This window comes from Dama dama, chromosome 16, assembly GCF_033118175.1.
Source record: "Dama dama isolate Ldn47 chromosome 16, ASM3311817v1, whole genome shotgun sequence".
Lineage (NCBI taxonomy): Eukaryota > Metazoa > Chordata > Mammalia > Artiodactyla > Cervidae > Dama > Dama dama.
The window spans coordinates 21,822,645-21,845,667 of NC_083696.1; the positions used below are offsets into that span (position 1 = coordinate 21,822,645).

A 23,023-nucleotide genomic window follows, 5' to 3' on the forward strand; every position below is an offset into this window, starting at 1 on the left:
TGTCTTCTATTAAATTTTTAATTAAATCTTTATTGGGTGCTTATTTTTTGGCTTTTAAATTGCCATAAGTCAGCTATGGGCATGATACATGAAGATACGCCCTTAGAGACCTTACAGGTTGGTAGGGAAGATACCCAGGCATATGGTGAGACATCTGGGGAGAGAAGGTGATGTTCGAGCAGGGTTAAGACTATAGGTTAGAGGAAAGCAGTTTAGATGAAGGAACAACAGGAGCGGAGTCATGATGAGTGTTAGACCATTCTGGATTTGAATTACAATCAAAGGTTTTGCTGTGTTACCTGTTACTCCCATGTGAGTGATTCCTAGGGCTTCTGGGTATCATAAGTTCCCTGTGGTTATTGATCTGTAGCTGCTGACACCACTTAAGTTTGACATGATCAGTCTGTCTAGGAATGAATTTGGGGCCAGATTTTAAATAATTGAACATATGACATTAAGGTGGTTGCTGTTTTATCTGAAGGGTGGTGGTGGTAGTGGGGGGGGGGCGGTGCGGGGAGCCATTGAAAGGCATTAAACCTCTGAAAGATGGATTGAAGGAATCTACCAGTGTTCCAGCTCAAGTTTACAAGAGTCTAGCCTTTTGAATACGGAGAAGGCAATGGCAACCCACTCCAGTACTCTTGCCTGGAAAATCCCATGGGTGGAGGAGCCTGGTAGGCTGCAGTCCATGGGGTCCTGAAGAGTTGGACACGACTGAGTGACTTCACTTTCACTTTTCACTTTCATGCATTGGAGAAGGAAATGGCAACCCATTCCAGTGTTCTTGCCTGGAGAATCCCAGGGATGGCGGAGCCTGGTGGGCTGTCATCTATGGGGTTGCACAGAGTCAGACACGACTGAAGTGACTTAGCAGCAGCAGCCTGTTGAATAAGGATAAAGTAATTTGAAGCAAAGGCAATTTGTCTGGAGACATTAAAATGTTAAATGTGTTGACTTTTTTGGGGGTGGGGTGGGTGATAGAGAAAGGATCAATTCATCATGGATATTGTTTTATCCAAATGTTGAGAGAGTAAATAAAGAGACTAATGAAGTATTTAAATACCACTTGAAATGTTTTTAGATTGTAGTAATAAAAGGCAGGACAACTTTTTCAAACTTAGATTATATTTGTTAGCTTATATCTGTTGTTCAGCTTGCTTACAGTTACATCCTTATAACTTAGGTTTAATATTTGGACTTGTCTGCAAATGATCTACATATTTATTTATAGATGGTCTGTATAGTTATAGGCATGTATGTCTATATGAACTACTTATCCATATATTAACTAATCATATCTAAAATAATATTCCTAGCATGAGTTTTAGGTCTTGACACAAGGGTAAGAATGTTATTTTCCCTGTGTACAGGGTTGATTTGTTACTGTGTATTCCCTCTTGCTTTCTCTTGTTTAGGATCACTGTGGACCTGTGGAATTTTATGTATTTGCAGTATGTCTTAATCAAGTAGTCATCATTTTTTTTCCCTCAACTTGTCCTAGTTTGGTCATGGCTTGGTCATTTCAAACTAGTTTTCTTCCCTTGGATGTGGCCCTGTTAACCTTTGAATTGTTTCTTGCTCATGTTACAAGATGTCTGAGACTCACTTTGTGCTTTTTCTTCCCAATATCTATCAACCAGTTCTTTTAGCTCTTTTTATCAGGCAGTGGAGTTTAGATACCAAAATCTGGTGCTGTGTGTCCTTATTGCCACTGAGATGCCCTTGCTGTCATTGGACAGACTTGGGAAATACTAGTTTTGATTTTGTGTGGCTAGTTCCAGTTCACATTTAACTTCATAGGGTTTTTACTTTGAATTTATCTTCTTTAATGTTAAAAATTTGCATTCTTATCAACTTTAATTACTTTCCTTTATCCTAGAACATAAGCATGGTAGTTCAAAAACGTTTTAACATTAAAATGATTGTAGGTTTCTATTCCCTTTGTTTTAAAAATGTTTACATTCTGAATTATAGAATTATTTGAAATAACATTTTCTCTCTGATTTTGTAATCAATTTGATTATTAGTTTGGCTTATTTGAATGAAATCCCTAACATTTAAGGATTGCTTCAATGATTTTCTAAATGTATTTTGTTTCAGTGTGTGAAACATTTATATAGTTCCAGAGTCAAAGCTGGATTGTAAAGGTGTGTTCACATTCTCCTTTCTTTTCCTATCTCTAAACTGTTCTCCTCCTGCTCCATTTTTATTTCTGGTTTATTTTTCTACTTATTTTTGCAACATAAGGAAACATTTTTTTACCTGCTTTTCTTAAAAAGAAGTTTGTGTCTGCTTTTGTTTCCAAAAAGCTTGTATCCACTGTTGTTTCTTCCTTTTTACTTAATATATTCTGGAGATTACTTCATATACACTTCTGTATTCTTGGTATGTACTCTTTTGTGCTGGTAGTTCATTTCCTAAGTAGATATATAGTGTTTATATTCTGCTACTGTTAAAAAATTATTGCAATGAATAACCTTGTTCGATACATTGTTTTGTATTTGATCAGATACAGTTTCAAGATAGTGAGATTGTTGGGTAAGAGGTAAATATGTCTGTATTATAATTTGTTAGTGTCAGAAATTACCTGTTTTTTTTTTTTTTTAGAAATTACCTTTTTATTTTTTAAAGGCAAATCTAAGTGTATCACCGTTTACATAAAACTCTGAGTGGCTTCCCCTTTAAGGACAGAGCTCCATAGCAGGCCTCAGGGTGTGCATGATTTTTATCCTCTGGGGCCTTGTGCTCACCTGCGCTGCCTCTCCCTTTGCTGCAGACATGCAGGTGCTTCTCCTGTCTCCAGTGCCCATCATCATCTCCACCACTAGGAAGCATGGCACTTGTTCTTTCCCACTTCCTGGAATGCTTTTCTGTCCAAATTTCAGTTCTTAGTCTGCCTTTCTTGTCTCAAGCATCACTTTTTGATGAAAGCTGTTTTGATGAAAGTGTTTGTAAATTTTCTAATAAAGGTAGAGAATCTCCATATAGCCATCACTCGGCTTACAGTAACCATCAATTTTCTGAAGGTTTTGAAGTTTTTTTCTTGATTTTCTTCAAGTCAAGTCCTTATATTAGAGACATTGCTGTCCTTCCAAGTGCTTATCAAAATTACAGGGTTACTTTTATTCACATGATTTAAGGAGTTTTTGTTTTCTCAAAAAGACACTTCATGAGAGCAGAGATTCTTAATTGTTTTTGTCCATATATACTTTTCTGGTCCTTAGCTCAGTTCTTGGTTTCTGAGGGCTCACATCCCCTGGGCCCTAGCTAGCATGATCCAAAGGCAGATTGAGGCTGTGTGGTTAAATGTGTGGTCTTCTGTCCAGGGGTCTGTCAGACGGTCGTATTCAGAGATCTCAGTTAATACAGTGTAGGAGCTGGCAATGCAGCTTGTTGACAAGGCTGCCTGTGTGCCTCATGCTAGAGTTGTAGTCAGTAGGACAGGAGTTTGAGAAAGAAAGGTGGAAGTGCCTTGGGGGAGAAAACAGACTGGAAGCCACAGCGAGACAGATGGAAAGCTGTGTCAGTTGTGTTGCCTCTGACCTTGGTTGAGTGGGCATCCAGAAAGAGCTGGGCCTTTGTCTTGGAGCTGACCACACACACTTGGCCCAGGAGACAGAGACTCAGGGAGCCTGGGGGAAGGTAGAGTAGCTGTTGCAGCCTCGCACCAGTGAGGCAGATGGGGAGTTAGTGACCGCAGGTGTCCCACCAGATGTGCCCTCCGCCTGCCCCACGGTAGTCTCTCTGTGGCCCACCCAGTCCTGAAACAAATACAAGGGAAATCCTGGGAGTGAGTTTAGCCTAGCCAAGTTAAAACATTACACAGCAAAATGATGAGCTCAAGGTTTTAAATTCCCAGCGAGGGTTCCACATAAGGGACCTGAAAGTTCCTGCCCTAAAACTGCAAATTGAATTCCCTGTTAGTAGGTGAGAACTTTGGTTAGGAGTGGGATCCTGAAAATTGGATTAGAGACATATGGTCAGTTTCTGATTTAGCTGGAGATCTTGAACACCTAAATTCTGTTGGGCTACCTTTGCCAGTAGATACAGCCTTTCCATCCTCTGTCTGAACTTAATCTTTGTTTCCCTGAAAAACCTGCATTTGGCTTCCCCTAGGATCCTCCCAGAAGGCCCCAAAGGATGAGGTGCAGAGTGTGATTCATGAAGAGGTAGACTACCCTCCAAAAGAGTTTGCCTGGGGAGTAATTGTGGGAATGGATGTTAAGGGTGTAAGATGATGATGGAGGGAATATAAAGTTGGGTTAGGCCAAATTTATTGATGTGGACAGGACACTGAACTGGGATCTGTAAATGCTGTGGTGACAGTTGCATCCTGGGCTGGAAGGTCTGTTAAATGGTTTTTTTAATTTAGAATTAATCATTGAGTTATAATTGGTAATTTTTGGTTACTCTGGTATTTCTATATAATCTTAAGTTTTTCTTTAAATGGACTCAGTTCAATTCTGTTGCTTAGTTGTGTCTGACTCTTTGCGACTTCATGGACTGCAGCATGCCAGGCCTCCTTGTCCATCACTAACTCCCAGAGTTTACTCAAAACTCATGTCCATTGAGTTGGTGATGCCATCCAGCCATCTCACCCTCTGTCGTCCCCTTCTCCTCTCACCTTCAACCTTTCCCAGCATCAGGGTCTTTTCAAATGAGTCAGTTCTTCACATCAGGTGGCCAAAGTATCGGAGTTTCAGCTTCAACATCAGTCCTTCCAGTGAACACCCAGGACTGATCTCCTTTAGGATGGACTGGTTGGGATCTCCTTGCAGTCCAAGGGATTCTCAAGAGTCTTCTCCCAACACCACAGTTTAGAAGCATCAATTCTTCGGCACTTAGCTTTCTTTATAGTCCAACTCTCACATCCATACATGACTACTAGAAAAAACCATAGCTTTGACCTAGATGGACCTTTGTTGGCAAAGTAATGTCTCTGCTTTTTAATATGCTATCTAGGTTGGTCATAACTTTTCTTGCAAGGAGTAAGCGTCTTTTAATTTCATGGCTGCAGTCACCATCTGCAGTGATTTTGGAGCCCAGAAAAATAAACTCTGACACTGTTTCTCTATCCGTTGACCATGAAGTGATGGGACTGGATGCCATGATCTTTGTTTTCTCAATGTTGAGCTTTAAGCCAACTTTTTCACTCTCTTCTTTCACTTTCATCAAGAGGCTCTTTAGTTCTTTTTTACTTTCTCCCATAAGGGTGGTGTCATCTGCATATCTGAGGTTATTGATACTTCTTCCAGCAATCTTGATTCCAGCTTGTGCTTCCTCCAGCCCAGCGTTTCTCATGAGGTACTCTGCATAGAAGTTAAATAAGCACAGTGACAATATACAGCCTTGATGTACTCCTTTTCGTATGTGGAACCAGTCTGTTGTTCCATGTCCAGTTCAAACTGTTGCTTCCTGACCTGCATACAGATTTTTCAAGAGGCAGGTCAGGTGGTCTGGTATTTCCATCTCTTTAAGAATTTTCCAGTTTGTTGTGATCCATACAGTCAAAGGCTTTGGCATAGTCAATAAAGCAGAAATAGATGTTTTTCTGGAACTCTCTTGCTTTTTCGATGATCCAGCGGATGTTGGCATTTGATCTCTGGTTCCTCTGCCTTTTTTAAAACCAGCTTGAACATCTGGAAGTTCACGGTTCACGCCCTACTGTTGAAGTCTGGCTTGGAGAATTTTGAGCATTACTTTACTCGTGTGTGAGATGAGTGCAATTGTGTGGTAGTTTGAGCATTCCTTGGGATTGCCTTTGTGTTAAGGACTGGAATGAAAACTGACCTTTTCCAGTCCTGTGGCCACTGCTGAGTTTTCCAAATTTGCTGGCATGTTGAGTGCAGCACTTTCACAGCGTCATCTTTCAGGATTTGAAATAGCCCAACTGGAATTCCATCACCTCCACTAGCTTTGTTCATAGTGATGCTTCCTAAGGCCCACTTGACTTCACATTCCAGGATGTCTGGCTCTAGATGAGTGATCACACCATCGTGATTATCTGGGTCGTGAAGATCTTTTTTGTACAGTTCTTCTGTGTATTCTTGCCACCTCTTCTTGATATCTTCTGCCTCTGTCAGGTCCATACCATTTCTGTCCTTTATTGAGCCCATCTTTGCATGAAATGTTCCCTTGGTATCTCTAATTTTCTTGAAGAGATCTCTAGTCTTTCCCATTCTATTGTTTTCCTCTATTTCTTTGCACTGATCAGTGAGGAAGGCTTTCTTATCTCTCCTTGCTATTCTTTGGAACTCTGCATTCAAATGGATATATCTTTCCTTTTCTCCTTTGGTTTTTACTTCTCTTCTTTTCACAGCTATTTGTAAGCCCTCCTGAGACAACCATTTTGCTTTTTTGCATTTCTTTTTCTTGGGGATGGTCTTGATCCCTGCCTCCTGTACAGTGTCACAAATCTCGTCCATAGTTCATTAGGTACTCTATCAGATCTAATATCTTGAATCTATTAAATGGACTCAGTAAAAGATAAAAGCAATCTTATGTGCTTTCTCTTCATAATTACTCTTCACCACAAGTTTTAGTCCATAAAGTAGTGTTCACCTAAAATGCATAGCCTTTAAATAAATAATTTACATAACTGTGGGACGATAATTTGGTAGAATCTTTTTGGAAAGTGGCTTCACTGAAGAAATATAAATTGCCTATACTCTGTGTTTATTTTATTTTTTAATTGGAGTATAGTTGCTTTACAGTTGTGTTTCTGCTATACAAAAGCACGCATCAGCTGTAAGTATGCATATATCCCCTCTCTCTCGAGCCTCCCTCCCATCCCCTGTGTCCCACGCCTAGGTCTTCCCAGAGCACCAAGCTTCCTGTGCTCTCCGCCAGCCTCTCAGTAGCTAGCTGTTTCACAGATGGCAGTGTGTACACGCCAGCGCTGCTCTCTCAGTTCGCCCCCCGACCCGAAGGCCATCCTCTACATGTGCATCTTTGTTCCTGTTGTGCAGTTTGGTTCCTCAGTACCATTTTTCTAGATTCCATATATTCCCTGTATACACGGTATTTGTTTTTCTCTTTATGACTTCCCTCTACTGTATGACAGATTCTAGGTTCATCCATGTCATTACAAATGACCTAATTTTGTTCCTTTTTATGGCTGCTGAGCAATATTCCATTGTATATATGCACCACATCTTTATCCATTCATCTGTCAACGGACATCTCAATTGCTCCCATACCCTGGCTGTTGTAAATAGTGCTGCTCTGAACACTGGGGTGCATGTGTCCTTCTGAATTACGGTTTTCTCAGGGAGTATACCCAGTAGGGGGCTTGCTGAGTCACATACGGTAGTTTTGAGAGTAGCATTGATGTCTTTGCTCAAATGAATACTGAGGTGAAGGTAAGAAGAGGGAGAGAGGGAGGGAGAAAAAGAGGAAGAAGTTATTTTTTCCTTTGACTCTCATCACCCTCAGCATCACCTTTGGGCTTCCCAGGTGGCTCTGTGATAAAAGAATCTGCCTACTAATGTGGGGGACTCAGGAAAAACTGGTTGGATCCCTGGGTCAGGAAGATCCTCTGGAGGAGGAAATGGCAACCCCTTCTCTGATATTCTTGCCTGGAAAATTTCATGGACAGAGGAGCCTGGTGGACTGCATGCAGTCCATGGGGTCGCAAGGAGGCGGACATGACTGAGCACACACGGATGGTACTTTTATTCTTAGTTATTTAAGGAACTTCCACACTGTTCTCCGTAGTGGTTGTATCTGATTGATGGTAAGTAGCCAATTCCCCTTTTGGTTTAAGGACAGTTGACTCCTCAGAGTCTTGCTTTTCTTTTTCTTTTTCAGTGAAATATACGGAAAGTACAGAAGTCATTACAAATCTGTGGTTTGTGACACTACCCGTGCACCTGCTACTCATTTTTGTCATTCATTTCATTCACAAGGTCGCGTATAGTTGTACTTTGTTTATGCATGTAATGATTTACTCATGTATTATCCATGGCTGTTCATTCTCCTGCTGATAAATATTAGGTTGTTCCCACTTTGAGACTGTTCAGTTCCCTCCAAGGACAAGACAAGGATTAGGTTTTGCAGTATTGGGAGAAATACTGGGGAGAGAGTGAACAGCCCCTTGCAGGTCTGATGCATGTGGAGGAGGAAGAAATTGAAGAGAATGTCTGGTAACTTAGGACTTAAGTGCTGTTCTAAGAAAGTTTTGGAAGGCCAGTGACATGTCCTTTAGCCAAAGTTGGGACCAGAGGATTCCCTTGTCCTGCTGAAATGGGCCTCCTTTAGCATCCTGCCTATGGCCAGTCATTGGCTAGAACAACCTGTGGGAAGTACTGGTCTGGGGGAAGGGCCATGATGGATTTAGACCTGAGCAGCTCCCCATATTAGGTGATCCAGGAGGCTTATTTCACGAGTGTCACAGGGCTTGTGTAACATTCAGGTACATGTTTCTTGGTTGCTTTTCTGTTGGGTAGACTGAGGAGTAGAATTGTTGGGTCTTTCATGCCTATGTTCAGTATTAGATAATGCCACATCCAGTGTGGGTATACCTATCAGTTTCTTTTCTGGTGAGTGCATTCTTGTGACTCTACATCCTTACCAGTATTAAGTTTAAATCATTTCCGAGAGCGTGTGGCAGTGTTTTTGCTTTTAGTTTCTGCCTCCACGGTTAAGTAGTCATGTGATTTGTCTTGGCCAGTGAAGTGTGAGCTGAAGAGACTTGTCACACGGGCTTTAAGAGCAGTGGTGAGATTTGCCATATTCCCTTCCTCTTGACAGTGCTCATGTTTACAGGTGGAGCGTCTTGCGGTTCAGGTCTTCATGTGTCTAGAGCAAATGGAGAGCTGAGGGCGGGGTGGCGAGGGCAAGAGTGGAGAAAAGAGGGGGAAGGCAGGAAGTGGGAATATCTTTGGTCTTAAGCAACTAAGATTTTGAGAGTTGTTTGTAATCATAGCATACTCATTAACCTAGTCTGCCAGATAAACTTTTTTTTTCTTATTTCCAAATACACCTTTATTTTTAAGGGCAGCTTTATGTTCACAGCAATACTGAGTAGAAAGTACAGAGTTCCCTGTGCCCCCTGATCCCACACAAGCTCAGCCTCTTCTATTAGCAACATCCTGTACCAGATTGTACATTTGTTAGAGTGGATGAACCTATGTTGACATCATTGTCATCAAGGTCACATAGGGTTCACTCTTCTTTTTAAAAGAATATTTGTTTATATGGCTGTACGAGGTTTTAGTTGTGGCATGCAGGATCTTCCATTTTCAGTGATGCGTGCGTGATCTTTAGTTGTGTCATGGTAACTCTTAGTTGTGGCCTGTGGGGTCTATTACTAGTTCCCTGACTAGGAACCAAACCTGGGCCACGTGTGTTCGGAATATGGAGTCACTGGCCCACCAGGGTTCACTCTTTTATATAGTCTGTGAGCCTTTACGTTTGTAATGTGTATCCACCATTATAGTTACATACAGAATAGTTTCTTTGCTCTAAGAATCTTCTGTATTCTATGTGCTTTTCTCTGGTTTCTGTTTTGATTCCTTTGTGGTCAGAATACTATATAATTAAAAGCTTATGACATTTTTTGGAGCTTGCTTTATGGCCTAACAGACAATCTGATCAGGTTCTTTTTTTTTTTTTTTTCCCCATATGATTGGGCTAAGTGGCTTTATTAGAGAAAGCCAAGATTACAGAGGACTTGAGAGTCGGCATTGGGGCCCTTCTTGCCCAACGTGGGCACAGCACTGACAAAGTGCTGGTTCCGCTGCATGGGCTTCTTGGCCCAGTCTGTCTTCTTCTTCTCTTGTTCGGCCACCTTGGGAGTCTGACCCTTACTTTCCCAGCAGGGGCCAGGAAACCATGGACCAAGCGTGAGGCTGGCTGCTTCCAGAGTGCTCAGAACCTCTAACCCACACTGGCCTATGGTAGCCTCATCCTCTCGGGGCGTGCCTGCCAGGAGCAGGACTTGATCCTTCGGAGCAGTGCTCTCCAGCGAGACTACAGGAGCCTTGATCTCGGCGACTGTCTCCTGGCTGCTCACCTGGAGTGTGTAGCTCCTGCACGCTGACAAAGAGCTGCTTGTTGGTGACTAGACTGTGGACACGGCTGCTGCTACCACAAATACGGAGTAGAGAAAGAGGAAGGAGGAGTGCGGGCGAGCACGCTTGCTGTGTGCCACGTCACTGCTCTGATCAGTGTTTGTAAACGACCTGTGTGTGCTTGGAAAGAATGTGCTTGTACCTTTGTTGGATGCAGTGTTTTATATTTGTTAGTTCAGCTTTGCTAATTGTGTTAAATTCTTCTTGTCCTTTTTTCCCTTCGGTTTGCTGGTTGTATTGGTTACCAAGAGAAATGTATTGGTATGCTTATTTTGCATTTGTCTGTTTCTCCTTAATGATAATTTTTGCTTTATCTATTTTGTGGTTATGTTACTAGGTGCAGACAGGTTTAGCATTTTATATTTTCCTCACCATTGAGTCTTAAAAGAATGTGTCCTTTAAGGCAAAAGTAATATTAGAGGTAAAGTTCGATTAGCTTAATATTAGTGTAACTGCATTATCTTTTCTCTGATTAGTAGGTATAGTGTGTGCCTTTTAATTTTTTAAACTTGTTTTTGCAGTCTTTCTGCATACTTTCTATGGATTTTTTCTGTTGTCAGCATTACATAGCTGGGATTTAAAAAATCTCGTCTGACAGTATTTCATGTAACTGGAGTGTTTGGTCTATTGATATTTAACAAAATGACTGACATAGTTGGGTTTAAATATGTTCTTGTGTCTTCTGCTTTTTGTATCTGTTTTATGTGTCTTTTCCTCATTTCTTTGGTTGTCTTTTTTTTTTTTTTTTAACTCTGCTAACCTCAAGGTTACTTAAAACATGCATCTTTGACTTGTCAAAATCTAACATTTGGTTATTTTCCCCTTTTTGTGGATGCCTAAACTCCACTTATTTTCACTTAATGTAGCTCAGTTGGTGCTATTTTAACTCTGTATATTTTATCTTATACATTATTATTATTTTTAAAGAACGCTTACTTGACCCTATCAGATCTCGGTTGCGGCATGTGGGGTCTGCTGCAGCAGGTGGGCTCTTGGTATCTGCATGTGGACTTTCCTCCTGTTGTGGCATGCAGCCTCACTAGTTTCAGCGAGTGGTCTTACTTGTCCCATGGCACGTGGGATCTTAGTTCAGTGACCAGGGATCAACACATGTCCCCTGCGTTGGAGGGCAAAGTCCTAACCGCTGGACCTCCAGGGAGTCCCCTGCTGCTGCTGCTAAGTCACGTCAGTCGTGTCCAACTCTGTGTGACCCCATAGACGGCAGCCCACCAGGCTCCGGTCCCTGGGATTCTCCAGGCAAGAATACTGGAGTGGGCTGCCATTTTCCGTCTCCAATGCATGAAAGTGAAAAGTGAAAGTGAAGTTGCTCAGTCCTGTCCGACTCTTCGCGACCCCGTGGACTGCAGCCTACCAGGCTCCTCCGTCCATGGGATTTTCCAGGCAAGAGTACTGGAGTGGGCTGCCACTGCCTTCTCTGAGGGAGTCCCCTAGTACTAGCCATTTAACTTAACCCTTTTCATTGCTCTTCATTCCTTGCTGTAGTTCCAGTCAGTCCAGTTCCAGTTTCATTTTCCTTCTGCCTGAAGAACACTCTGTTTCTCCCCTGTTGTGTGACTCCTAATAGTGAATTCTATGAGTTTGTGTTAGTCTAAAAATATCTGAAATTGATTTTTCCCTTTTGAAGGATATTTTTTATATGTGTAGACTTTTAACTTGTCGGTTTTCTTCTAAGGTGTTGAAAGAAGTTTCTGAATTACATTTTCAGCTTTCATTTTTTTTCTTGAGTAAACTGTCAGTTTCGAATTTGCTCTCATGGATAGAATCTTTTTTATTTCATGCTTTTTATCTATTTGGTCTTTCGTTTTGAACAGTTTTTATGATTTTTTAACTTACATTTTGTATGTTTATATTTTGTATTTTTTATATTTATATTTTGTATTTTATATATTTTTAAATTTATATTTTGTGTTTACAGGTCTTAATCTACGGTAATGCTTTTTATTCTTTTGCGAAGTTTGCAGTCATTGTCTTTTTTTTTTTTTTTTTTAGTCATTGTCTTTTAATGTATTTCTGTTACCCTGTCTCCCAACCCTCCACGCCATTAAAACACTTGTGAGAATTTCCTGGTGTTTTACCCTTTGCCTGCTTCATTCTTGGTATTTCTTCTGATCTTTAACAGGACTAGCTTACTGATAATCTGTCCATTGAGTTTATTGTGTTTTTTCACTTCTGGAAAATCTGGTTCTGTGGTAGTTTTCTACCAGAGTTTTATATCTTATTTTTAATAACTTTGAATGTGATAGTTGCAGATGTTTTTTCATTTAGTTATTTATTCCTGTAGCCTTCTTCCAGTAACTTATTTTAAAGGATAATTTTGTAACTGCAATAGCCAGCAGCCCGGTGGGTCTTGGTTTTTTTGGTTGTTGTTATTTGATGTTTCTGCTGGTTTTTATTTTGTCTCTTTGTGGGCTAACTTACATGGTTGCACATGTAGTAGATTATATTTTTTAAATTGTTTGAGATAATTTGGGCTCTGGGATGGTATTCCTGGAGAGGATCTATGCTTGCTGTGACAGACATATGAGGGATCAGGTGGCTTAGGAGCATCTCAGCTAAGTGTTAAGGTAGAGATGAGTTGCAGCTGGGTCTCTTACAGGTCCCTCAGACCCCGAGAGCAGTCAGGATTCCATCTGACCAGGAGATGGATTTACTAGCCCCTCCTTCTTTAGGTGGTCCCTGGGTTCTGGCCTTTGGCCCCTCACCTTGCACAGTTGTTAGCCTTTAGCTGCCCCAAACACTTGGCCATTACCCTCAGGGATAAAAGTGGTTGCAAATTTGGGGTTTACCTCTCAAGGCCCTACCTCTGGAAGCACCATCTTCCAATTCTTTGATACCTGCAAGCATGTGATTCGGGTATGTGTCAGTGTGTGTGTTCAAGTTTTGGTTGGTGGACATTTTCAGGCATATACAGTTCCTCATTATCTGCAGGGGATTGGTTCTAGTACCCCCTGAAGAAAGCCATGGATGCTCAAGTCTCTTCCATAAAATGACATAGTTTTTCCATGTAACCAGTGCACATCCTCTCATATATTTTGCCATTTCTAAATTATTTATAATACCTAATGCAACATAAGTACTGCATAACTGGTTGCAAATGCACCATAAATGCTGTATAAGTAGTTGCCAGTGCTATGGGGGAACTTTCTGGAATTTTTTTCCCCTTGAATATTTTTGATCTAAGGTAGGTTGAATCTGTGGATGTGGAACTTACAGATACAGAGGGTGAACGGTATAACAGTCAAGAAAATAGTGTAAAAGAACCCTCTTTGTCTCTGTGACACCACTCCAGTGATACCTTCTTAAGTTGGATAACTTCCTGGCTTCTGGTATGCTTGATTTTCCAGGTTTTTCATGTATTTCCTCCTCCTTACCTGGAATTAACCATTCCTATAAGAAACCCTGGTTCCCAATAGTTTTTGTTAAGGTTGTTCTTTCAGATTTTGTTTTAACATTCTAGCTTTCAGGTGAGTGGTCTAAATTACTAGTCCATCACCAGTGATGGTAGTCCATCATTAGCAGGATTGTCTGTTCTTTATAGTGATTGCTGTGTGTATCCTTCTAAAGACACACCAAAGATTTGGAGTTGTTTTCTTGCCAGTGGTTATAGGCAGGAATGGTTTTGTCATGGGTCTTTTGGCAGTCTGGCGAAACCTATGGATATCTTCTCAGAATGTTTCTGAATACAGTAAGTTAAATAGAAGGGAGCAAAGGAGAAATAAGCTATATTTAAATAGTTAACTAAAATATGAAAACTTTAGTAATAGTGCTTTTTTGTTAATATATTATGTGGCAGATAAGACCTACAGATAAACAATGTTTATATTTTAAGGTACTGAAATGGTAGTTCTTGATGTTTATCAGAGAGTGAATTGAGGTGGTCTTTGACCTTTCACATTTGTTGTTGGTTGTTCAGTCATTCAGTCGTGTCTGATTCTGCGACCCCATGGACTGTAGCATATTGATCCATAAATAATTGATGATAGGGAATACAGGAGAGCATTATAGATCTGTGGATCAGTGCATATAATCCTAACAAGCTAGCTACTCAGAGTGAGGCTAAACTTTACAGGCTGAAGCATTGTCCTCCATAAAACTGCCCTCACTGCAGACACCAGCAATAAACTTGGGGTCAACAAGCCATCCACATTTCTGACCACCTGGCTACAAATTCAGGGGTTCCCGTAACCACCTCAGATTTGAGAATTTACTAGAAGAACTCATAGAACTCAGGAAAATGCTATCCTTATGATACAGTTTCATTATAGCAGAAAAAGATCCAAATCCATGACCATCCAAAAGAAGAAACACACAGGATGAGGTCTGTAATAATCTGAGTGGGAATCATCCAGTTTTCTTTGGTGGAGTCAGGAGTATCACTGTCCTGCACATGGATATGTAATGATGTATAGAGCTGGAGTGTTGTTGACCAGGGAAGCTTGGCTGTCCAGAGTGTTTATTGGGGCTTTGTTGTGTAAGCATGGCTGATTGAATCATTGACCGTAAGGTTGAGCTCAATCTTCAGCTTCTCTCCTTGAAAATTGACTGCTGTCAGGGGACTCAGAATCCCAGTTCTGTAATCCCCTGGTTGATCTTCTTGGTGGGTCATCTTGTTAGCACAGACTATCTAGGGGATCATAACTCAAAAGCACTCCTGTTCCTAAGTACATTCCCAGGGTTTAGAAGGTACTTCCTAGGAACTGGGATGAAGGCCAGCCAAACTCTTTGTTTTACAACAGTCACCGATTCTGTTTTCATAGTTTGGTGACTAACACCCTGATGGCTCTGGTCATGTCTGTTCTGTGGCAGGCCATGTAACTTAATTTAGAGGTAGTAGATGAGCTTTAAAGCTATTTTGAGATCTGTAACACATGCAGTGGGGGTTGGAAAGATCTGTGATTTCTATTGTTTGAGAAAGTCAGGGATACTCATAATATTGTGGTTTCGTACACATGATGGAAGTAAAAGGAAAATGAAGATAGAATTTTTCCCTTGTCCAAGTTCATGGTACTTGTGAATTTTGCCCACGCTTAAGAGCTCTTATATTAGAACTTGGTGTTTAGATGTCTGGTGATTTAGACTGTTTAATGGTTTTGTTTATATTGATAGTTTGGGGCTCTGAAGGCCTTCCAAGTGAACTCTTGATATATACTGTAGCCAAACACTGGGTAGTTAATGCTGTTGTGTTCAAATTGAGCCCTTCATTTTATGTATTTATTTTTTCTTTCTTCTTTTTTTTTTTTTATTTTGAGCCCTTCATTTTAATCTTAAAGTTACGGCCAAAGGGATATCAGCACCGGAGACCTAGAGTGCTGGTTTTACCTGCCATCCATTGAAACATTTGTGACTGGACTTTCTAGTAAATTCTTTTAGGTGCTTTGGGAAGGTTCTAAGTTGTAAACCAGTGCTTTTTCTTTCCAGATTTATAAAATCTGAAACCACTGACTCTCTCCTACCATTTTATTGTGAAAAATTTCAAACATATAGAAAAGTTGAAACAGGCATTTGAACATCTAATATTTGCCATCCAGATTCAGGAGTTGCGAATATTTTGCTGCCTTTTCTTAATTTTTTAAAAAAATTCTCATTTTAGGAAATAAGCTACAGACTGTTGAGTACGTGTAGTAAATCTATGCTGTTGCCACTAGTTCCAAACTTTGCTATTCTCCTCTCTCTGCTGTTCCCCACCCCACAAGCGTTTAAAATGAAATTTCTTCTACATTGAAAGGTTAAAACTATAGCTTAGTTATACCTGTATGTTCTCCATTGAGATTTCATTTGCTAACATTTTGCTCTACTAACATTTTTTGTTGAGCCATTTGAAAGTTGCAGTAAATTGCAGGCATCGTAACACTTTTAAGATTTGGGTGCTTTTCTTTGTATCTACAATATCTTAATTAAAATTATTTCTTGTTTAATGTTTAGGTCCTATTCTGATTTTAGCCATATGTCATTTTTCATATAAATATTTGTGTTAACATAACCCCCTCCCCCCCCCCCCCCCCACACACACACACTCTGAACCTTCTATGATGACAACTTTAAGACCATTGTTGGCAGCCCAAACTTCAGCTGACACGTGATGTGTTTGGCCTTTAGTGTTCCTGTGTACTTTTGCATTGGTGTCGAGACTTCTTTGGAACATGGCACTTCTGCTTAAGCAGCTTTAGGAATTTATAAATAGCACTGTTTGGTGATAGCAGCTGGCAGCAAATATTTTGATATGTAACTTCTGCTTTGTGTTTATTACTTAATTTTACATCTGAAAATTTGAATCATTCATTTCTTAACCTTTTTGGAGACAGCAGCACTGTGTCACTGATTTTTTTTGTGGTGTCCTTTTTCTTTATGGGCACAATTTATGTTTTTAATTTTTGTTTGGTTGGGGGGGTGCACGCCTTGTGGCATGTGGGATGTTAGTTCACCTACCAGAGATTGAACTCGTGCCCCCTGCAGTGGAAGTGCAGAATTTTAACCACTGGACCACCAGGGAAGTCCCTGTGTTTATTTTCAAAATAAGAAATATATCTCAGTAGTACTTCTTGCAGCCCCCTTGCGAGCTGTTTTAATTTTAGTGCCATAGGTTTTTAATTTCCAAAATGGAACAGCTCTCATGTGTGCCTCATGGTGGCGGTGTAGAGTCTGAGTTGTTACATGTATATCAGTGTGTGAGACACAGCATGTGCTTGGGGCAAACAACCTTTGAGATGGTTATAGAAGAATTTTGAGTTTCAAAACTAAATTCATGACATTTTAAAAGTTATCTAGCAAAATTGCATACCTGGATAGCTAGCTATATTTAATACAGATGGATTTAGCAAAGGGAAATCCAAGATCATCTTTTCTCCAAATTTTATTATGAAAAATTTTATTTTTTAAAAAATTTAAATTGAAGTAGGAATTTGGCAAATAACATTAATATGTTCTTTGTTTAGATTGAGAAATTAATATTTTGTCATTTTCACTTGATTGACTGTTGTATGTATTGCTTTCTTCCCCTGAACTGTTTGAAATTCACTTGGAGACATTATGTCATCCTACCTGTAGAAATTTGTGTATCCTAAAAATAAGTGTATTCTTACGCATAACTATAATGTCATTGTGCTTTTAAAGTTTAATGATAATGTCATAATGTGTTAGCTATTATATAGTTCCTATTTAGATTTTCCTGTTTGTCTTCAGTGTCTTCTACAGCTTTTCCCTCCAAACCGTTCGTTTAGGATTTACTTGTCTGCTTTTAGTCTCTTAATCTAGATCAGTGTCTACCTTTTTTTCTTATGACATTGCACCTGTATAGAATATGACCCGTTTGTCTTGTAGAAGCTTCTTACCTGCTCTTGTGTGTGGTGTGCTTTGCATTACATCATGTCTGGAAGACTCCAGAGCGTGGTTGGCTCGTAATTAGTGCTGTTGGATGGTTTGGTCCCTCCAGTGTCAAGCACCATTCATAATCAGTGGGTCATTTGGGGTGATTCTTTGGTACTATGCAACATTATTCTCTAGAAGCTTTTCGCCTCATGGGGTTAGCAGTCTGCTGGGCTTAATCCTGAATAGAGGGCTATCTTTTTTATGGCCATCAAATTAAGCTTCACTTGATAACATTTTCTGTGATATTTGAAAAAAAATTGTGACTCCTGCTATCTTAGAAATGAGATTTTTCTGTATCATTTCTAAGATAAAATTGGGCAGTTCGGAATAGTAATTGCAACTCAAAACTGGGGAAGGACTTTTGTGTTCTTACAAAAGCTCATGTATCCTTTCCTGCTGCAACTCTTCAATCTGTGTGTTATACTTTCTGTGAAAGTATTATAACAAGATTAACCTGAAAATTTTAATGCAGTGATAAGCAATAGAAAATCATACAAAGACAAGCTTATATCTGCTAGTGACAAGGGTGCCTTTAGATCATCAGTAAGCCAAATTTTTTATGTTTTAGAACCAAGTTGATTTATTAAGTTAGGGAACATTGATACTTGTGTAGGTTAAAATATTCTTCAGTCTTTGAAGTAGCTTTGTAAAGAATGTCAGAAAAGGAACAGAATCGTGAGATGTTTTTAAAATTGGAAAATACTACATCCTTTGTTACGTGCCGATGAGAATATGTTAGTGGTAAGGGAAATTGATACAGAAGGTGGGATTTGCAAAACATATGAAAGGGTTGAATTGAAACAGTTCATCTGTTACTATAGTAGGAGAAGGTACCAGTCAACTAATAAATTTGGTAGTGGGAAAATGAGTAGTTCTTTTTTGTTTGCTCCCATCTGATTAGCAAAAAGGAAGCTTACCTGTTGAGGGTGGGCATGGAATTGTCAAAAGCTCACTTGAAATATAAGATTCTAAGTTTGACGTTTTTCAGCCATGCTTAATGGCTCAGGTTGTGGCTGTAGTAAGCAAGAAGTTGGTTTTGGCAGAAAGTGCTAGAGACAAGCAAGGGACTCACAATGTAGTTGACCATCTGTGGAATCTAAGCTGAGTAATGTGGGTGGTTAGTACCCAAGGAGATAAAAGTCAAGCCATAGTTTGGAGGTAGTGGTTGCATAAAGTAATGGTTGGGAGTAGGATGGCTGGTGTAAGAAAAGTGGAGTGACTAGAGGTTGTTTTGAGTGTGAGATGCTTAAAGATTCCAGAGGTATATTGGATTGATTGGTAATGAGAAGGTTGAGGTTGTGACTGTGAAGACAGTTGGCTAGATTTGGGTAGATTGAAGTAAAGATGTTTTAGAACCAAGGGGGCATGTTGTTCAAAGGATCTTTTGTTGCCAAAAATGTAATGGAAAACAAGCAAACCAGGAACCAAATTTTCAAAAATGTGTGCAGATGACGAGAGGGTTAATAGATAGATAGAGGTCTGCAGCAAAAAGTTCCGTTTAGTCGCTGTTTTGTCTCCGACTCTTTGCAACCCCATGGACTGCAGCACACTAGGCTTCCCTGTCCATCGCTGACTCCTGGAACTTGTTCAAACTCATATACATTGAGATGGCAATGCCATCCAACCATCTCATTCTCTGTTGTCCCCTTCTCCTGCCTTCAATCTTTCCCAGCATCAGCGTCTTTTCTAATGAGTGGACCCTTGGCATCAGGTGGCAAAGTATTGGAGTTTTCAGCTTCAGCATCAGTCCTTCCAGTGAATATTCAGGACTGATTTCCTTTAGGATTGACTGGTTTGATCTCCTTGCAGTCCACAGGACTCTGAAGAGCCTTCTCCAGCACTGCAGTTCAAAAGCATCAGTTCTTTTGAAGAAAAAGGGAAGCCTGTTGCATTAGGGTGTGGGGGGAGGAGAGATCGTGTGAGTAAAGACAGTGGGGAACACAAACAGCCACTTTGGAGGGAGCTACTGGATGGAGGGGACTGCCTTTCAGAAGGCAGTGGAGAGGTTTGGATAGTTAGAGGATAAGGGCTGTAGGGTTCCAGTAGGGAAAGCTACAGCAGCGTGAGAAGAGTTGAATGTGGAAGCTGAGATTTCTGATAGGAAAGGTAGAGCTGTGCGAGGCTTGCATGGCTGTTGGGTGGACTCTTGGGAAAGGTGGATGTCGGTCTTTGTTGTCATGACACCTAGACTGATTTCCTCAGCTCAATGTGGGAGAGCCCTTAGGAACAGCTTGGGAACCTTGCGTGGAGGAAAAGTCAGCTTTACAGAAGGTGCTGCTGCTTCTACAGAGACCAACCAATTCTGACTCCATGTTGGACCTGTTTCTTCAACTTGCTGTTTGTTGCTGTTATTGTGATCTTACTTAATCAGTTCAGTTCAGTCTTCAGTTCAGTTCTGTCGCTCAGTTGTGTCCAACTCTTTGCAACCCTATGGACTACAGCACACCAGGTTTCCCTGTTCATCACCAACTCCCGGAGTCTACTCAGACTCATGTCCCATTGAGTCAGTGATGCCATCCAAGCATCTCATCCTCTCTAGTCCCCTTCTCCTCCTGCCTTCAGTCTTTCTCAGCATCAGGGTCTTTTCAAATGAGGCAGCTCTTTGCATCAGGTGGCCAAAGTATTAGAGTTTCAGCTTCAACATCGGTCCTTCCAATGAACACCCAGGACTGATCTCCAAGGATGGACTGGTTGGATCTCATTGCAGTCCAAGGGACTCTCAAGACATCATCTCCAACACCACATTTCAAGAGCATCAATTCTTCGGTGCTCAGCTTTCTTTTCTAGTCCAACTCTCACATCAATACATGACTACTGGGAAAACCATAGTTTTGACTAGACGGACCATTGTTGGCAAAGCAATGTCTCCGCCATTTAACATGCTGTCTAGGTTGGTTATAACTTATCTTCCAAGGAGCAAGCATCTTTTAATTTCATGGATGCAGTCATCATCTGCAGTGATTTTGGAGCCCCCCAAAATAAAGGCTTTCACTGTTTCCATTGTTTCCCCATCTATTTTCCATGAAGCGATGGGACCGGATCTTTGTTTTCTGAATGTTGAGCTTTAAGCCAACTTTCTCACTCCACTTTTCACTTTCATCAAGAGGCTCTTTAGTTCTTCTTCACTTTCTGCCATAAGGGTGGTGTCATCTGCATATCTGAGGTTATTGATTTTTCCCCCAGCAATCTTGATTCCAGCTTGTGCTTCATCCAGCCCAGATGAAGTCTGGATGAACTCTTTTCATGATGTACTCTGCATATAAGTTAATTAAGCTGGGTGACAAAATACAGCCTTGATGTACTCCTTTCCTGATTTGGAACCAGTCTGTTGTTCCATGTCCAGTTCTAACCATTGCTGCTTGGCCTGCATACAGATTTCTCAGGAGACAGGTCAGGTGGTTTGGTATTCCCATCTCTTGAAGAATTTTCCAGTTTGTTGTGATCCATACAGTCAAAGGCTTTGGCATAGTCAATTAGGCAGAAATAGATGTTTTTCTGGAACTCTCTTGCTTTTTCGATGACCCAACGGATGTTGGCAGTTTGATCTCTGGTTCCTCTGCCTTTTCTAAATCCAACTTGAACATCTGGAAGTTCACAGTTCACGTACTATTGAAGCCTGACTTGGAGAATTTTGAGCATTACTTTGCTGCTGTGTGAGATGAGTGCAATTGTGCGGTAGTTTGAGCATTCTTTGGCATTGCCTTTCTTTGGGATTGGAATGAAAACTGACCTTTCCCAGTCCTGTGACCACTGCTGAGTTTTCCAAATTTGCTAGTATATTGAGTGCAGTACTTTCACAGCATCATCTTTTAGGATTTAAAATAGCTCAACTGAAGTTCCTTCACCTCCACTAGCTTTGTTCATAGTGATGCTTCCTAAGGCCCACTTGACTTCATTTTCCAGGATGTATGGCTCTAGGTGAGTGAGTGATCACACCATGGTGATTATCTTGGTCATGAAGATCTTTTTTGTACAGTTCTTCTGTATATTCTTGCCACCTCTTCTTAATATCTTCTGCTTCTGTTAGGTCCATGCCATTTCTGTCCTTTATTGAGTCCATCTTTGCATGAAATGTTCCCTTGGTATCTCTAATATTCTTGAAGAGATCTCTAGTCTTTCCCATTCTATTGTTTTCCTCTATTTCTTTGCACTGATCACTGCTGAAGGCTTTCTTATCTCTCCTTGCTATTCTTTGGAACTCTGCATTCAAATGGGTATATCTTTCCTTTTCTCCTTTGCTTTTTGCTTCTCTTCTTTTCACAGCTATTTGTAAGGCCTTCTCAGACAACCATTTTGCCTTTCAAATCTTATTTAATGCCCTGCCTCAAAGGACCCTGCCTCTCTGCCTTTGTTCAGTCGCCAAGTACTCTTCGTGACCCCACGGACTGCAGCACACCAGGCTTCCCTGTTTCTCATCATCTCCCAGAGTTTGCCAAAGTTCATGCCCATTGAATCGGTGATGCCGTCCAGCCATCTTATCCTTTGTTTCCCTCTTCTCCTCCTTCCTTCAATCTTTCCCAGCATGAGGGTCTTTGCCAACGAGTTAGCTGTTTGCATTGTGTGTGCGTGTGCAAAGTCGCTTCATTTGTGTCCAACTCTGTGACCCCATGGACTGTAGCCTGCCAGGCTCCTCTGTCCATGGGTTCTCCAGCAAGAATACTGGAGTGGGTTGCCATGCCCTCCTCCAGGGGATCATCCCAACCCAGTGATTGAACCCATGTCACCTGTAGTCCTTGTATTGCAGGCAGAATCTTTATCACTGAGCCACCCGGGAAGAAGCCCAGCTCTTCGCATTAGGTGGCCAAAGTATTGGAGCTTCAGCTTCATTCCTTCCAAGGAGTATTCAGAGTTGATTTTTTTGAAGACTGACTGGTTTGATCTTGCTTTCCAAGATACTCTCAAGGGTCTCCTTCAGCATCACATTTCAAAAGCATCAGTTCTTCCTTGCTCTGCTTCTTCAATGTCCAGCTCTAACATCCATACATGACTACTGGAAAGACCATAGCCTTGATTATATAGACCTCTGTCGGCAAAATGAAGTCCTTGCTTAAGTTTGTCATAGCTTTCCTGCTTAGAAGCAGTGGTCTTCTAATTTCATGACTGCAGTCACCATCTGTGATTTTAGAGCTGAAGAAGAGGAAATCTGTCCCTGTTTACACCTTTTCCCCTTCTATTTGCCATGAAGTGATGGGACCGAATGCATGATCTTAGTTCTTTTGCTACTGAGTTTTAAGCTGACTTTTTTACTCTCCTGCCTTCACCCTCATCAAGAATCTCTTTAGTTTCTCTTCACTTTCTCTCATTAGAGTGGGATCGTCTGCATATCTGAAGTTTTGATATTTCTCCTGGCAATCTTCTAGTTTGTGAGTCATCCAGCCCAGCATTTCTCATCATGTGCTTTGCATATAAGTTAAATAAACAGAGTGACAATAACAGCCTTGTACTCCTTTCTCAATCCTGAACCAGTCAGTTGTTCCATACAGGGTTCTAACTGTTGCTTCTTGACCTGCATACAGATTTCTCAGGAGACAGGTAATAGTCTGATATTCCCATCTCTTTAAGAG

The 23,023-nt window shown here is 40.8% G+C and overlaps 1 protein-coding gene and 1 pseudogene across 5 annotated transcripts in view; one reads left to right on the forward strand and one right to left on the reverse strand.

The window, feature by feature from the left end:
• The window catches only part of SPIN1 (spindlin 1), a 77,842-nt gene that overhangs the window by 4,055 nt on the left and 50,764 nt on the right, over nt 1-23,023 (forward strand). Inside the window, exon 1 of one of the 5 annotated variants that reach the window (XM_061163548.1) lies at nt 2,131-2,147. The exons of the other annotated variants lie outside the window; for them this stretch is intronic. The gene's annotated coding sequence lies outside the window, so the exon portion shown is untranslated. Of the gene's footprint in view, nt 1-2,130; nt 2,148-23,023 lie in introns of those variants that run through there. 5 annotated transcript variants of the gene reach the window in all.
• LOC133071339 (ubiquitin-like FUBI-ribosomal protein eS30 fusion protein) lies at nt 9,647-12,840 on the reverse strand (annotated as a pseudogene).